This window comes from Eleutherodactylus coqui, chromosome 6 (genome assembly GCF_035609145.1).
Source record: "Eleutherodactylus coqui strain aEleCoq1 chromosome 6, aEleCoq1.hap1, whole genome shotgun sequence".
Classification (NCBI taxonomy): Eukaryota; Metazoa; Chordata; class Amphibia; order Anura; family Eleutherodactylidae; genus Eleutherodactylus; species Eleutherodactylus coqui.
The window spans coordinates 157378887-157397324 of NC_089842.1; the positions used below are offsets into that span (position 1 = coordinate 157378887).

The 18438-nt window shown below is 42.1% G+C and overlaps 1 long non-coding RNA gene across 1 annotated transcript in view; it reads right to left on the reverse strand.

Moving 5' to 3' along the window:
- Positions 1 to 11188, reverse strand: part of LOC136631528 (uncharacterized) — a 33181-nt gene extending 21993 nt beyond the window's left edge. Inside the window, exons 1-3 of the long non-coding RNA XR_010793046.1 lie at positions 10934 to 11188; positions 7661 to 7773; positions 6297 to 6421 (exon numbers count right to left, since the gene is read on the reverse strand). This is a non-coding gene — a long non-coding RNA (uncharacterized lncRNA). The remainder of the gene's footprint in view (positions 1 to 6296; positions 6422 to 7660; positions 7774 to 10933) is intronic.
- Positions 11189 to 18438: the final 7250 nt, after the last annotated feature.

Genomic DNA, 18438 nt, shown 5'->3' on the forward strand with positions numbered 1-18438 from the left:
CCTGCACTATGTGCGAGAAAGATAGAGCAAGTCCTATATTTTTTCGCCGGTAGTAATAACAACACGTGAGAATCTTGCTAATCAAAATGAAACCATTGAAATCAATGGTTTGGGTTTGTCACGTTTTGTGACCGTTATTTTAACGGCCACAAAATGTGGCAAAATCACGTTTGTCTGTTTAATCCGTAAGAGAAACAAAATGATGTTGTAGATACGATACCTTTTAATGGTCTACAAACACAATGATTTTGCTTCTCAAAGGCAGCTTTCACACGGCAGTATTCTACTTAGTATTTTCATCCGGACTTGTAAGCCAAAACTAAGAGTTGAACCTACAGAAAGAATAATGGACAAATTCGCACATTTTCTGAGTTTTGGCTTGCAAATATAGATGCAAAATACTGACCAGAATACTGCCATGTGACAGTAGCCTTACTGAGAGCAATAACATTTTGTTCAACTGGTGAACACGGTGCCAAACTTTTTTCTCTTTGCCCATTTCCAGAATCGCCTTGTCCAACCTCAGTCGCGTTGACTTGGCTTGTACTCCAACAATGCTTGCAATGTTTCCAATGCGGTCCCTTTAGCACAACTGAAGCCACACAATTTATCACAGGTTTACAGCTTATTATAGAGTAGCACATAAACTTTAACTTTGAACACAGCACACAGTCCAACCTCACACTAACTTTTACTACTTAGTAACTTTTACTATTTACATCATTTATTTCTTGGTGCCACTTGCAGGAAGCCACTTGGCGCCACTTGGTGCTTGCAGGAAGAGAATAACTGCTGATTCAAGTTTATGGTTCATACATCACAGAAGTATAGGGACTCACTACATGCAAGGAACCTTAGTGAGCTGATGTATCTTGGCCAAAATCCAACTAATGCCTTGCATTTATTATCTATTATTCACATGCCCAGGGTGACAGTACCAATGTGGTTCACTGTTTGAAGTGCAGGGCAACCCGCTGAACTATTATGGCGTCATTAATAGGTTGCTGGTCTGCATGGTGCACTACATGTATCAGAAGGTCTGCCACTTTGTATCCACTCTGTGTGGGAGCATACACCAAGCAGCTACCCCCCTCTATATTAAGAGGCTGTGTGAGTGGCTGTCTCATCGGTGTCCGTCAAAGGTGTAGTTAGCTCCCTTATTTGGTAGTCAGCTACCTACATGGTGAGAGGATGCAGTTATATGCCCTCCTTAGTCAGTAAGTATATAGCCATTTTCTGTGAGGTTTATGGTTCAGCCTCAACTGGTTCAGCTAACTGTAGACATTACCCTACATTCTTCCAGTCACAGCATACAGTACCTCTCAGCCTGAATCTCCACTTCGCCTTAGTCTAGGTCATGTGTTACCAGTTCTATTATGATGCCCAACATGTTGGGGCCTAAACAATGATCCAGGGCAATACACAGTCAACAGTTCCTTTACAATAGTCTCTCAGACTCACTAGCCACTAAAGCTCTCACAAAATCTCCAAGTGATCCTTCTAAGGGGTTCTATCACTAGGACTGATCTCTGTAGCATTCACTGTCCACACACAGAAGCTTCATGGGCTTTTTTCGTCTTCAGACTACAATCACTCGTCTAGCCTACCAGTATAATCCTTGGTGACAGCCCGGTCACCTCTGCCCAGTCTTACAGGATGATTCACTGTCACTCATGAGTGCTTGCTGCATGCACTCTCTCCAGAGGCACCCCAAATACATGGTTATACATACAAACTCCAAAGTTAACCTAGAGATGCCGTAAGCATCACGCTTCTAGCACTGCAACGTCCACCATCAAGTCATCGCAGGGCACCAGCAAATTGGCCTTTCTGACATACACCTCCTCTTCCTATGGGATGACATCCAAGAATACCGTTCCGTGTCATCAGCCAACACAGGAATGAGACAATGGCTCATCAGCTCTGACTACAATGTACCAGAGGTGTCTGAAGTCTGTGAGTACATGGCAATCACAGTACAATTGAGCAGTAATCATCATCGACATCACATCTCAATCACATTAACATGGTACAATGGTGAACACAACAAATCTCAACTTTGTAGAGGGGCAAGCATGTCATTTTCTGTTTATTCCCCATTTGTAACATTCATTGTACATGGAAAAATCCAACAATAATGAGAATTTGTTGCAGAAGTATCTGACGAGTGAAGGATTGGTGCTTCATAGTGAAGAAACAGAGAACTAAATCTTGACAATAGAGTGTAAATCTTCCTGAAGGTATCCAAATCATACAGATACAGCAGGGCTTGTAACAATTTATAGGGGCAACTTCTTCTAATTAACCATATACCTGTGTCTAATAGACATGGTGACCATGAGTTCTCAGCCTATGGATGCAAACAATACAAGCTCCAATTCGCTAACAACAAGCAGAAGACTTGAATACAACGAGGAATTTAACTACAGGATATCTTAAAGTAAGGTGACCAGATTATCCCAGTGACAAGCATATGATTTTACCTACGTCGTTATAAAAAGTTCAGTGCCATTTCAAGAAAGACAGGGAGCAAATTCTGCAGCATTTCCACATCCAATAAACAATCAAAATCTGTACCATTGGTGCAGATTTTGACTGGACATCAGCCGGGTATCCGCAGCTGATTTCATTCTATGCGGCGCTTCCCCTCACATCCTCCGAAGGCTTCTTACAGTCAGCGCTCTCTGGCTTTAGATTCCCAGAGGCCTGTAGTGGCCTCACCTGACCAGCATCACATTTCCGCCACAAGTAAACATACCCAATGTCAGCTTAAGGTATGCTGCCACGTGCAGAGTGGCCTCAGTAGTATTAGTGTCCCGTTTATCGGCCCCAATAGTAATAGTGACTAAGTATTAATAATGACCCCCACAGTGGCCTCAGTTGTAATGGTGACCCCCACAGTGGCTTCAGTTGTAATAGTGACCCTCACAGTGGCCTCAATAGTAATACTATTACTACTGGGGCTGATGTAGGGGACACTATTACTAATAGTGTCTCCTATATTGACCTCGGAAGTAACAGTGACCCCCACAGTAGCCCCAGTAGTAATACAGCCCCCCCCCCCCCCCCGCGAGACCGATATACTTACCTCTTCCTTGTCTTCAAAGTGCTGCTGCTCCATCACTCGCAGTGTGTGCGCCTGGACTCCTCTTCCCGTCTTCTCTCCTCCTGCAGAACCAACGAGGAGAGGTCAGGGGATGAAGATCCCGGGTGCACATAATGCCGTTAGTGTGTGCATCCCGCAGCAGTGCCGCAAAGTGATTATCAGCTGGGGAGCCTCGGCACCCCTGGTGGTAATCACTTTCATGGTGACCCCCGCATCCTGAAAGCGGGACAAAAGCAAGACAGATGACCTGAAAGCGGGACAAATGGCTGTCCCACTTGGGACCCTAGGAAAAGTGGCACATGGGGTCCCAAAGAGGGACTATCCCGCCTAAATCGGGACGTCTGGTCACCTTAATTAAAGAGAACCTGTCATCAGGTTCATGCTGCCCTAACCATGGATAGCATTAATCCATGACAGGTATGTACAGCACGTCCATGTATGGTATATTCTGAAATGCTGCGGCGTTTCAGAATAAACAAACTTTGAAGTATGACTCGGGAGTAGAGCTGAAAGTCGAAGGGGAGAGCCGTGCCAGCCTCTCCTCTCCCACATCATGCAAACTGACAGCTTTCTCCTTTTTAGTGTATAGGCAGAGAGCTGTCAGTCTGCATGATGCGGGCAGGGAGAGGTCGGCGCGTCTCCCCCCTTCAACTTAAAGCTCCATTCCAACTTCCTTCTGAGTCAAACTGCAAAGTATGTTTATTCTGAAACGCCACAACATGGTTCGGGCAGCATGAGCCTCGTGTCAGGTTCTCTTTAAAAAGTTGCAAAAGTTTTCATTTACACAAATAGAAAATCGCTTTAACTAGCATCAAAGTCTACAAGCCCTTGAAAGACTAAAATTCCTTTATTGTCTTATCTGCGGCCAGTTGTTAAGCCTCAGCCCAGACACAGAGAGGCCTCACCCTGAGCGCCCAGATCCATACAGTTATCCATTCAAGGCAAGAAGCAACCTGTCCAGCCACCGCATACATCCCAACCAAGATGTGAACTAGTTAAATAAAGCAGAAAATACCTTCGAATATGAAACCTTACACCAAGGAAAGGATCAAAAGACCATGTATGAAAACAGCGCTCTATCTGATCTGTTGACTTTTTATGTAGTTTTCACATAATTATGTCTGGAGTTATAATCCATCATATATAACAGTGGCCTCCAATCTGTGGTTCTCCAGCTGTCAGGGCATGCTGGGAATTGTTGTCATACCACTGCCGAGAGACACAACTTGTAGACCACTGCTATATAATAATACACTCAGCAAAATTGTGCAAGGCAGGGATGAATTGGTCCAGGACAGGGTTAACTAAGCTATAGCAGCACTCTTCATCCTGCCAAAACTATTATGGGACGTAAACTATATTCACACAGGCGAGTGCGATATCTTGCTTGCCAATGTGCATTTTTCACACCGAAGCAAGGCGTTTTTCATTCAAAAATGTGAAATTACGATCCTCAGGCATGACTTTCATGCACATCAGAGGATCGCAAGTCTTTCCTAAATGGAAAACATCACACTCGCATGCACGTTGCACGGCATGCGAGTGCCATGCGATGTCCTTTAAGGTCCCATTGAAAACAATGGGCAAGGCGTTTCGTGGGAACGCCCAACGATAGAACATGCTGCGACTTATCCTCTCAGTATCGCTGCGAGGAAAAAAAAAACGCTTGTATAAATAAGTCCATTCGAAAGAATAGAGTTCATATTCGTGCGAGTTTTGTACGCCTTGCACTGCACACAACTTGTGTGAGATTCTCGCCTGTGTGAATAAGCTCTTACTGAGATAAAGCAATTGAAGAAATTGAGCATCAACATGTACAGTTTCATAACAATGAAGTCATATATGTCATTCAGGATCTGTAGAAAACTGGGTGAGAGCCCCCGTGCACTCTGTAAAAACTGCCATCAGTGGTTGTCACCTTTTAAAATTCTATTTTCATAAAACTAGTGATTCCCAAACATCTTCAGGCCTGGAAAGTCCCAACCCGCTAGACACCACACTATGGAACCCTTTCTCCATATGGATGGCACATCAACTGAGAGTGGTTATGTTGTCTATGGTGATGTCACCTCTGTAGATTGCAATTGGCCAGGTGATGTCATTAGTATTCAGAACATGTTACCATTAAGACAAAAATCATGCATGACACAAATTTTTTAGAATCTCCAATGCCCTTAATATGTCGCTAAATGGTGCTGGCAGATAAGGAATGCAAATCGAAGATCATTCATTACCAATTATTACAGCAATCCAATATCAAACGGCATTGAAATGTCTAGAATATAAATAGATGGGTCATAGACGTCTCCAGGTGGTCTTTGTCCATCTCATCTACCCAATCAATACTACAAACATGAAAAAGGACATGGCACTAATGTATGTATCAGGCAGAGAGATGTGGATCTGGCTTGCCACACACCAATTTGGCTCTGGGCTATGCAAGGAGGCAGCACCTGGGGTACCCTGTTTTTCAGACTTGACTCCTCCAAGCAGAAAATGGATGTTTTTGCTGTAGGGTCTCCAAGCCGTTACTCACAAGGATAGTCATGGTAGTCTGGCTGCTGGTGCTGCACTTGGTGGAAGTGAGGTACCTGATGCTGTGAACAGATGTGTAACCAGGGAGCTAGCAATGGTCAGGGCTGGCAGCAGAGTATCACTAACAAGGTTCAGGCAGAAGATCAGGGCAAGCAGCAAACAGTTACCAATTCCAATGCACAGAGCCAAGATCAGGGAGCACATAAGACAGAATGGTCAGGAACACAGGCAAAAGGTCAGACCCAGAATACACTAACTGGCTTTGTCACAATAGCTATAGGAGACCAACTGCTTAAGCATCCTCTATGTGAAGAAAATGCCTAATACTGCAGGCCTGGATGGGTATTGTTGAATGACATGTTTAGGGGTCACGCACTGGTCCTTTAAGAGAAGAGGCAGCAGCCACATGCTCACCACGCAGGTAGACACCAGGATGGCAAAGGAGGTCCACGCATGGCATGCAGAATGGTGGCGTCCAACCATGGCTCTGCTAGCAGTGTACTGTGACAGCATCATCTAAGCTAAAGTCTGAGAATCCACAGAGACCCATCATAGAACCTAGTTTGGGACTCACTTGCTTAGACCAAGATCAAGATATTTGAGAAGTTACTGTATAAAATGACAAGACTTTATATTTGCAGATATTTGTAGTTACCGTAATTCTAATAGCAAATATACAGGATTGCTCCTTTCCTTAGATGGCATAATATTGTCCATAGGAGATAAATGACAATCATCAGTAGCAGTAGCTTCCATCCTCGGCATAAAGTGCTTTACACTCTGTAGAGAAAGCAGTACAAGAGTTAATTGTGTCTTCTCACATTTGGCATACAAAGCCTGATAAAATTTCACCTTTTAATGAAATAAATGACTCAATTAACAAGATAAAAAACAGCAGTACGTGGCAAACCCTCTTGGTGGCATAAAAAACGCATATAAAAGAATTATCTTAGCGGGGTGTTAATACAAGGAACGCCACAATACACAGCAGGCTCTTGCATTGACTGACAGGCATCCTGCATTGCTGACAGATCCATCAGTTTGCTGACCGCTGGCTTGAGTTAACTGCGCCACCCTAGGAATAAATTGTTCCTTAAAATGTTGGTGCAGGCAATTTATTCCTGTTAAAGCTGCTGCGCTGAGCTTTTGTCTTGTAGTCTGACCTACATGAGCAGCGGGTCGCTGGTTCACAAAATATTGACCTTGGGTCTACAAGCACTGTGGGAATTTCAAATACATGGCCACAGACCTTGTTAATTATGGGAACATTGTTAAAGTTCTTAACTTTATCCCATATCATCTCTATAATCCTATGTGGTCGAATACAGCCCTGAAGACTGTGACATGGTAGGACTCTTAAGGACTCTACTGGTCCATAACTACACCATGTTCATTGACCTCCCACAATTCTATACACACAATAATCCTTTGCTCGGAAGATCTTACAGCACTGCTCATCCTTAGAAACTTACACAGGTGGGGCAGGAATCAAGAAGAAGTAAGGTGGGTAATCAAGTAGGATGGGTAACATTATGCACAGCAGTGAAGACGTAAGAACCTACGTGGGCACTGTATTGGCGTCCAAATGGTCAAATAATAGAATAGTGGAATAAGATGCCAATTTCCAGAAAATTTAGGGGGAGGGGGGAACTAAATAAAAGGGGTGTCTTTTACCTTTTTACTTACATAGAATATGAAGGTGATGAACGAGGATCAACTAAGGGGAGAGAGGGCTACTGAGAATATTAAAATGGACCACTCGAGAAGTTGGCTCATGCCATATCCCCAGCCCTTTTCCATTCCTTGTAGAAGAGAATGGTGGTGAGAACTTAAATCTGCTTTCATCTCCTTTTGTTCGCTTTTCTTGAAAGACCTTTGAATCGGGCAAGCTTCATGCAGATTTATATTGGCCATTGTGAACAAGGAATTGCTTCTATCATAAACATGTCCTTGGTTACATGACAAGCTTGAAACATGGTGGAGAAATACTCAATGCTTCTCAGCTACTGGATGACTCACATCATGCTCTTCTTGCCAAATTTCACATTCTCAAGATGTATTCTTTCTATGGGCCTTGCAGTTTCCTGTCGTCCGAATAAGGTCTTCATACTCCTCATCTCTCACTATAATATCTGTAAAAGAATAAACCGCAGTGGCACAAGTGACTCATTTGTGGACTGCCAAAAGACTTTGGCTAGTCATTCGGTTACAACTAGTTTGCACTATAGATTCAGGTTTCAATTTAAATTTTTAGGGTCCAAATAAAGAAACCAAATCACCCTAAATATCAAGTGAGATTATTTTCTGAGTGGCCTGGATACATTTAAAATGTCATTGAATCATTTAATATTGCTTGGTAGGGTCGCTTTTCTTATTTTTTTTCCAAAAACTCTAAAAAGAAAAACTTTATATTTTTAGAAATTCATTTTGAGAAATTAAATAATAAGCTCAGAGCATGAATAAGTAATGTTCCATTACAGATTCAGTATACGGCACTGCTTAATATGTTGACTTCATATACAATTATTGGATAATAATTATCAGCTATATCTAGTCTGACACCAGCGAACATCTCGTGTTGAGAAAGTGTGGAAGATGACTTTGATATACAGAGAAGTGCAGTCACATATATGTATATATATAGATAAGCACAATCCTAGTTTCTTTGGATAGATGTCAAATTTTATATCTATTTATAGCAAAATGACAGATGTCTCTGGAAATGAAATTTAAAAAATGTTCAAAAACTATAGAAATACTTCTAGAAATGCGGGCAAATCTTTATTACAGGTAAGAGGAAGAATGCAGCCTTTGATAAATGTAGATGAATGAAAATTACATTTGTAAGGGAATATGATATTAACTGTTTATGCTCCCAAATTAACATTGAAGGCTAATAATATATGGGGGAACTGAGAATTTATAAGATGTACATTTTCTAGCTATGCATCAAGAAGGTGACAAGTAGAATTGATTGCCTATGGCAAAAGATTAAATTAGGATAAACTCACCCAAATCTCTCAAGTATTAAACTTCAATATTAATGCTGAGACAAATATTTAGTTGTCATGGCACATAGAAAAATGATGCTGCAAGTTATAGTTTGAGAAATGGGTTCTTAATTGTACAGTCTGTGCAGGGACCGGCTACGGCCTGTGTGACAGGAGTGCTAATTATCCACAGGGCAGGTGGGACTAGGGCATGAAGATAGTCAGGCTAATGTGTCAATCACATCCTTAAGAGGTACAGCAGCAGCTGCGGTCTTTTTGTTTTTGTAACTCCACACATTAGCAATTTAATAATTCATTATTATATATAATATACCGGTATATATTTTTTTATATTTTTTTAATTGACTGATTTTTTTTTTACGTTTTTCAGATGGATTTTATTTTTCTAGCTGTACTTGGAAAATTACATCTCTAAACAGATTGCTTACTTTGGAAAAATAGAGCCAGTGTTTCTTTTGCCCTATGTTAATTTTCTTTTATTATCCATAAGGCTGGGATTGCATCCAGATCTTCAAAACCAGGACAGCTCTCAAAAAGCCTTCTTTGGGAAGGCTAGATGACAATATAGGGCACATGTACAGCACTGTTTCACAGTTCCGTAAACATCACGCTGTATAGAGGCATAAAACAGCACCCGTCAAAGGCTATAAGCCCTACTTTACTTCCCTATGCCCCAATTTCAATACTGTGCCATGCTCCATTGGATGACATCTTGAAGAGGTATTCTCACCTATCTTCTAAGGTAGAACCTCTTGATATGGTGCCGTAAGATGGCGCCACACAGTAGCACGAATATAGTATGAAGCTGTGGGCACTCCGTATGCTGCCCTACAGGCTCTCTGTACATGATTGACCAAGTTCATAAGGCTTCATTATATAGAAGAGCTTGCTCTGTCATATGTCAATCCATAAATCAAAAATGCATGTGAGTGCAATGTATTAGGCCAACAAAACAGTCGTTGGTGACAATTTTTTGCGTCATTTTGTAATTTATCATGACGGTTGCAACCTATTAAAAAATTTAAAGTGACTTACAAAACATGCATTGATTTCCGTAAGCAAAAAAGTTGCAAAATTCCCTGATGTATATAAAAAAAATTGTATATATTTTATTTCTGGAGTTCACTGTCAATTCCGAGTGCACACAGCATGTCCACTTGGTGCTTTAACCCATTGTTGCTATCTATACAATGACTAAAAACAAATAGCACTGACAAAGTGAATCACCACGGGTAGATGGTGCGGAGACATGCCTCGGACCTTTGTCGTCTGCATTCCCTGAAAACCTTCCATTAATTCATTATGGAGGAGAATAAAAAATGGATAAGACAAGTTAACTGTCTAGAGATTTTTTTTCCTTTTTTCCCTGTCTTTTCCTCCCAGAACCACAGTTTTTCACAAGGACTTGAGTCTACAAGGAAAAAAATGAGGACGTAGTCACCGAGACAGGCCTGCTAAGGCAGAGTTTTTCTCTAGCTTCTGTTCCACACAGCTTGAGGCAAAGAACGTTGTATAGGCCTTGACCCACTAAGGTCATCATTTGTGAAGAATTCTGAGGCCTGACATCTGGTGCTGGCTTTGAGTAAAATCTCCAGGCCTTGACAGCCAAAACAGAGGCCTGTATAAAATAATCCCTCAGCAAGGATCCTAGACTTCAGTGAAAAGGCTAAATGGTCTTCTTTTTGTCTGAGTGTCCAAGCTTTATGTTCTCGCCTCCTCGTGTAGTATAGAGTTCATGAAAAAAGCCGTTCCCACAATGTAGACACAGCTTACATTCTCACGAAGCAGCGCTATCTCTCTATCACCTGCAGACCTTAGATCCATAATGTTTTTCAAAGAGCGACAGGCCAAGAGCTGTGCTCTTATTTGAAGTACTACTTGCGATGTGGAACATCTCTTTTTTATCTTCCAGTTAAAAGGAAAATGTATAAGGATATAGAAATAATACTATCTTCATTTGTATGGGAAACTCTATAGGGTATTTATTCATCTTATGTTACTTACCCCTTTTTTGTGGGCCAACTGAGAATTGTCTGGGCTCCTGAACAAAGAGGGTAATTGGCCTCCTTGTATCCAATCTTTTTTTTTTTTTACTTTATATCCCCCCGTTCCCATAAAGATATATAGTGCAGGCTCTATCTGGAGAGCAATGAGCCACCCTAATGTTTTTGGCCCTCAAGCAGGGCACAAATGGTCATTGTGCCCCTGTATTATATATAGTATATAATAGAATAAGATGTTCTTTCTTTTCAAAGGAAACATACTTAAATGGGTTACTTACTTTTTAGAACTTCTGACATATTTGTAACCTCCAAAATGGGCCTCAGCGCAATCGGGTCATCACTGATATAAGCTAGAAGATGTCCATAGTCAGATATTACAAGGTGCAGTAAGGAACAATTCAATGCCTGGGAGCTCTTTAATCTGTCTATTGTATTTTTATTGCAGAGTTCTGTTCCCCAATGCCACTGACCAATGCCTAGCACATAGAATCGGAGTTACTAGCGGCACAAGTGTAGTAAAGGGGCATTAAGGTTTACTGTTTTGTTATGTTTTGTAACATTCTTTGTTCAAGCATTGTACTTGACATTTGTATGTAACAAAAAATATATGTTTCTCTTTAAGAATGGCGAATGGTTTGGAATGTGTTGGAGCGGGAAGCAGAAGGTCATACAAGGGTGGTCAGTGTAAGATATAAATAAACAGGTGCACAGTGCAATGGGTGCATTGAACAAGAAGAGTTGTACTGAGTGGTTCCGCCACCTCTCCAGAGAGGCTAGGACTCTCCACGCCATTGGTGTGAATAGAAGAAAGCCCAGTTCCCAGGCCAATGCTGATGAGTTTGTGCAGACCGCTACCCATGCCAATAAGCAGAGGCGTAACTTGAAAATCCGGGGCCCGATGCAAAATCTGTAACAGGGCCCTCCAACTATAATGCTTTATTCATACTACTGGGCTTCCTATATGGAGAAGAGAGGCCTTATGGACCCCCTAAGGCTCCTGGGCCCGGGTGCAACCGCATCCCCTGCATCCACTATAGTTACGCCCATGCCAATAAGCAAAAAAAGAAGCATGGGCTCACCTCACCAGCAGTATCTTCCAATATAGTAGGGAAATCTGGATTTCAACGGGAGCTCTGTCCTCAAGAAGCCGACGGCAGACAGCTAAATTCCATATGAAAAAAGTAAAAGTGGAGAGGAGCTGCTACCATTTTAAAAAATTACGTTCTTTATTGAATAAAAAGCATACAGCTACAATAGCCTTTGTCAAAAGCTACCATGCCATTCTACCATAATGGTTTGAGAGTCAAAAAAGTTTGACATGCAACGAAAAAATTATTTTGTGCAGAGCCACCCACACTATGTGTCTTGCAACCACTACTGTTTTGGGAGACAAGACACTCAACCATATAGGCAATGGGGCCATCTAGAGGAGGTAAGATACTTCATACACTATCCCACCAAAGACCCAAGCCTGAATTTGTTTGATGCCCATTCCTGGACCAGGAACCTATTCCACCCAGCCCACCACAAATGGAAAGTCATAAATTGCTAAATGTTTCACAAGGGGTTGAACTACCAGGTCTTGTGACAGTTCCTATGACAGAGAGCTGATTGCTGCCAGGCTTTTGCCGAAACGCGTTCAGCGTCACCTGTGAGCTGTATGCTTTATTTTATTCAATAAAGAAGGAAATTTTTAACGGTAGCAGCTCTCCTCCATCTCTATTTTCTGCTCATATGGAATCTGGCCGCTTGCCGTCGGCTACTTGAGGATGGAGCTCCTGTTGGATCCCAGATCTTCCTGCAACATTGAAAGTTACTGCTGGTGAGGTGAGCCCACATCTTTCTTTTTTGGCAGATCCATAAATATAGTATTACTTGGTGACAATTAAAGTCAATAAATGACAATATAATCAAAAGCTTATAGGAGATGCAGAAGTTGCAGTCCCATGCATGTGCTAGAGCTGAAGGGAGCCCATAATAGCAGACAAGTAGTATAAATGATGCACCATAGCTGGGGACCTTGATGCAGATTTTACATTGCTGCCCACAAATTTTTATCATGTCATGTTGATTTAAATGGTGATATTTCCACACAGAGATAGCCAGAATGTACCAAACCGCACATAAAATTGTGTAAATTCACCTTACACCATGTCCACCAACATTAAACAGAATCAGAAATCATGGCTGCTTCCCCAGATAAACACTGTTCTCGGTGATTATTCATTAGCTGGCTAATGAGCAATTACATATTCATGTGCTCTTTACTTCCTATGCATATCATTAAGAGATATTAAAATGACAAATGTTTCATTATTTGGCAAAATAGAAGCTTTTTTGTGCTAGTTGCTGAGAACCGGGCTGAAGCCAAATGACCAGTAATGACCAGTAGAGTCGTTGACGATGTCACTCAGTGATGTCATTTGTGCCTACGATAATGGAATCCTGCACTAGATAGTGGAGGGGTCAAAGGTCTTCTGATAAGCCCATTGACACTACAAGGTTGTTGTTTAGAGAGGGGAGCACTAGTCAGATAAGTTTGTTTATAAGAAATTGTCAAGGATTGTCAATAAAGCTTTCTTCTGTTTGAACAGCTATTATGCACCTTGTGTATAACAAATGATGCAAACAAATATTAATTATGTTTGCTGATTAGCCTTTGAAAAGTATTCTTGTATTAGGTTTATACAGGGTGTTTTAATCATTTACTCAAGAATACCACCCTGCCCCATAAAGAATAATTGGAAAATATTATTTAACTATGCATCAAGAGTCCTATGAGGCCAGGTACACGCATTGGGGGCACAGTTAAAGGCACAGTAAGGCACAGCTTGCAAAAACATCACAACAAAATATCTCCAGGTCTATTGGTGGAATTTTTATGGGTTTTTTGTTTTGTTTTTCTTTTTTCGTAGTTTTTTTTAAGGTTTTGTTTTTTTAACATCACATCCTCTGCAGCAGACTGAAAACGACCATACAAAAATACATTAAGTGAGTGATCATTCCTATCCTGGTTGCTCTGGATCTAGATAAATAAAAATTACGGTATAAAAACATTCTGTGAGAATCTGTCCTTGTAAGGCCTCATTTACATATGGCTTTATTTTTGTGTCTTTGGAAAAAACAATAAAAGGCGCATGAAACCATAGTGGATTTTGTCACCACAGAGCTCTATCATCTGTCTGTCTCTGTTTAACAGAGGCAGATAGACTTTTATAGACCTTCCCACTACTTAAAATTACTTCACAGCCACTCTGTACTTCCTGGTTGCTGCTGACGAGGACCAGGCGACTCCTGCAGCCAATCACTGGCAACAGCAGTGACATTCTGATTGGTTGCATAAGTCACATGTCCTGGTCAGCAGCAATCAGGATATCCAGGGTTGCTGTTAAGTAATTTTAAGCAGTGGGAAAACCCCTTTAAGATGTGAAGGTACTGTAGTGCCAATTGCTCCAAGGTTAGAGGGGTTCAGAAAGCCTAGTTTTAACACTATTTAAAGTGTTATCTCAGAAAGACAACCCCTGTGCATACCCCCGCCCCTGTCCAGGACCACCACTTTATGTGCTAATCATAGATTAAAACTCTGGTGGATCTGGCACGTTTATGCATTACCTTTGAATGTTCATTATGTAGTGCTACATTTCCTAAATAAGGCGATCAGTTGTTATCACCAGAGATGAGAGAAGAGTTGTCTTACTTTAAAGGGGTTGTCAAGTTATAAACTATTGATGGCCTATCATCAGGATAGGTCCTTAATAGTAGATCGGTGAAGGTTTAGTGCCCAGGACCCCCACTGATTAACTATTCCCTGTGCAGGTGCACTTATATACTGAGCTGATTTCAGCAGGAAGCAGACAGCTCCATTCCCACAGCAGTGGTGCAGCTTGGTATTGCAGGTCAAGTTCCCATTCGGTTCAGTGGGCGTTTGGCCGACAATAGTGCACCGGCCCAAAAGAACAACTGATCGTCAGGGGTCCCGGATGATGGATACCTGCTAATCTACTATAGATAACCTATCCTGAGAATAGGCCATCGATAGTTTACAACCAGACAACCCCTCTAATGTAAAATCACAAGGCCTGAAATGCAAGAGATAAATGCAAGTTAAATGCAATTTAATAATCCAAACCAACTGTAGGGTGCATCCACACATGGAAATCCGGACCAAACTCTGCCACGTGTGAACGCACCCATAATATATGTGTATCATGGCAATACTTGATGCTATGAGTTTAGTATCCATGGGGCCCTGCTACGTCTCTCTCTGCCCCTGCTTGACATCACAATTACGCTTTATGTCTGACATATATTGTGTACTAAAAAAAAGGATACAAAGATTTCTATCAAGACAATGTCTAGTTTATGTCTGGCTATTTGTCACCGTGAAAAAACAATAGCGGTGGATGAGAAGACGGATTTAAACGTATGGAATACGTTTGCATAAGTTTGAATACATTTGCACGTTCCTGTTCTGGATCCATCAGAAGAGAGAAAAAATAATCTCCTTTTCTTCCAAACCTGTTAAATTAATACAAAACTTGTTAGAAAAGTAAATACATGTAAAGCATGTGAAAGAGGCCTCCGTATATAACGTGAAATGTGCACTTTATTATTACATGCATTAGTGTTATTTACAGACAAAACAGTGCAAATAAGCATTATAATTAGAGATGAGCGAACGTACTCGGATAGGCACTACTCGTCCGAGTAATGTGCCTTATCCGAGTACCGCTGTACTCGTGCTGAAAGATTCGGGACGCGCTGCGGAGCGGGGAGCTGCAGGGGAGAGCGGGGAGGAACGGAGGGGAGATCTTTCTCTCCTTCTCTCCCGGCCGCTCTGCCCTGTCAGCAGTGGAGCGCCCCGAATCTTTCAGCACGAACACAGCGGTACTTGGATAAGGCACATTACTCGAACGAGTAGTGCCTATCCGAGTACGTTCGCTCATCTCTAATTATAATGTATAGGTGAAGTTATGGCAAGGGCAACATGAGGGCACAAAAATTGCATAACTAAATGTGGTGGGGGCAAAGCCTTAAAAGGGTTTTTAGGAACATACAAAATGGTTAAGCAGGCTTAAAATCAAATAAAATTGAATACACACCTATTCTGGCCGCTCAACGGTCAATGCTGAAGCCACGGTGCCTGCCACAAGGAACTCAGAAGAGGAAGGCGTCACATGACGTTCATTGTGAATGTGACTGCTCAGTCACTTACAGGCTTCAGCAGTTGATTCTTCTGAAGCCTGTGAGTGGCTGGACAGTCACACGCACATGGTCGCCCACCGTTTCTTCTAAGTGCCGTACAGGGAGCAAAGAGGCTCCAGCGCTGGATAGAGAGCGGCCGGAAAATCCCTTTAAGACTCTGCCAGACACCGCTGGTGATGGCTTTGCTCCTTTGAGTTAAAAAAAGGATAAAGCATGTTGAAATCCAACAGCCCAAACCTTCTCTCCCTCAGTATCTGTTGGCAGAGGAAAGTCAGGACACCCCCATACATACATAATAATATAATGTGCATAGCCACCTTTAGCTGTATTTAGAGGATTCCTAGACAACAAGGCATAGAGAACTGGTCTTAGCTGAAATCTCTAAAATCCTTACTACTAGGCCATGAGAAACATGGGGAAACCACCCCCTGCTCCTCCATGTGGTTCCTTAAAATACACAGTGACTTTCCTCATACAGTAAAAGGAAATGTAACATACTATAGTGTTGTAGGTCAATGGGATAGATGCCATAGAACATGTGCTGTCATAGGGTCTTTGGAGAGAGGGAGCCCAGCCCTGGTTGGCCCTATTCCCCTGCTACTAGATGGTGAGAACCTTTTGAAGGACTCCCCTCTTAAGTGAAGCTCATTGTTAGCAAATATTGGGATGTGAAATTGAGCCAAGAATCATGGAAAGTATGTGGAGGGGCAAGAAAAAACAGGTCCTTCTGTTTAGGTGAAAAAAAATAGCCATAATGGCAGGCCCACTTTTATATTTTTTATTGTGGCCACTTATATATGTACACCACTGCTGCAAGTGTTATGATATCTGACAGATATGACTCTTCTCGGAAAACATGTTATGTTGCCCCTAATCAGTAAATATACTGCAACCTGGGAGAGCCTTTCAGGGTGATACTCTAGCTCCAAGTCAGTGGGATTGGCTTTTTGAGGGTGTAACTTGGGGTATGGTAACCTACAGGATGTAGGTAACCTATATATAATGAGAGAGAATGAAAGAGAGAAAACCAAAGAGAGAGAACAAAAAGGAGAGGTAGAGAACAAAATAAAGACTAAGTGATCAGAGAGAACAAAAGGTGGTGCATTCAAGTCGCGCTATACACATGGGTTGCTAATAATGCTTTTGTGTACTTAGCATACGTAAACATTGCAACCCATCATGTGCTATAGGGGTTTTTACTATATGCTAAGAGTTTCACAAAGTTAAATGTTACAAACCTTATATGTGGACTCAATACTGATGTGATGCAATCAGAGACAGAATGCACAGTGACATTGAGTGACTCAAAGTTGACATCCTTTTGACTCATTTCTTTTATTCTTCAAACCTTTATGACTTCTCCAGCTAATTGTTTCCTCAGTGGCCCAAACATCTTTGTGTCTTTTTATAATAGTAGCGCTGAACACTGTATCACCTGAAAATAGTGTCACCTCTTTGGCTTTCTTGGGCCACTGTAGTCTCCGTCCCGTAATCTCAGCTCTCCTAGCAGTCAGTCACATATAATGGCATTTGACTGCTTCGGTCAATCCTGGGACAATAACAGGAGGGGCCAATGGGGACTAAAGAGGTAAGCAGAGTAATTTTTTATTTTGGGCCAAAGACTGAGTGATGGGGGAGAGGACCAAGAGAGGGAGCCCAAAACTAAGCCAGAAAACATGATAGGTGACTTGATAGGTCTAGTACCTGTCACGGCTTGTCAGTCGTGATGGCATCGTGGCATGGTGGCCCTGACACAGGGTCTGACCCGTCACCCTATTATTATGCAGAGCAAGGGTCAATGCACATTGTACAGAGATTGCTATCTGCTCTACCTATCAGCAGGTGTGGTGAGCTTTATATTCCTACCACGCCATCTTCCCCATGCTGTTTATTTCAGTTCACTAGAGGAGAGGTTGGAGCTGGTGAGATCCTCTATCCTGGGTGATATCTCCCATTACAGAGAAGTACTGCTTTATCCTTTCTGTTGTTTTTGGTTCCCTTGTTGTTTGCCTTGCGGTGGTCAGTCCATTTCTCCAGGAGTTCCTATAGGGATAGTCAGGGCCCAGAGGAAGATAGTGGGGCTGTCCTTATCAGGACAATAAACTCTGCTTGCAGGCAGTGACTCCTCACTTCTCTGTTTGATAGGGACAGGTTCTTTCTATCTACCTGGAGTGGTGCTCACTGTCCCGCATTGCGTGGTGTTTTATACTCGCTTTCAGTGTGAACGTCACCCTGCATCCATGCTGTGGTGAGGTGCGCCCAGCGGACGTGACAGTACCAATATTTTTTCATAGGATATTTTAGAACTTTACACTGCACCAGTTAAAAAAGGAATACAGTAGCCTGGAATATGTGGATTTAAAGCCAATGATGTAGCTACTTGGGCATCAACTGAAACCAGGCCCTTGTACCCAGGAGGCCTATAGTCCACTCGGGCCACACATAAAACATGGGGCACAATGGAATGATAACTTCTTCCAATTGCACAATACTGTGTCTATTTTAGAGCTTTCTAGCTATACAAATCAGGAGTGGACATAGACAGCAGGGGCCTAAATGGGCCCCTTGAACTCCAATG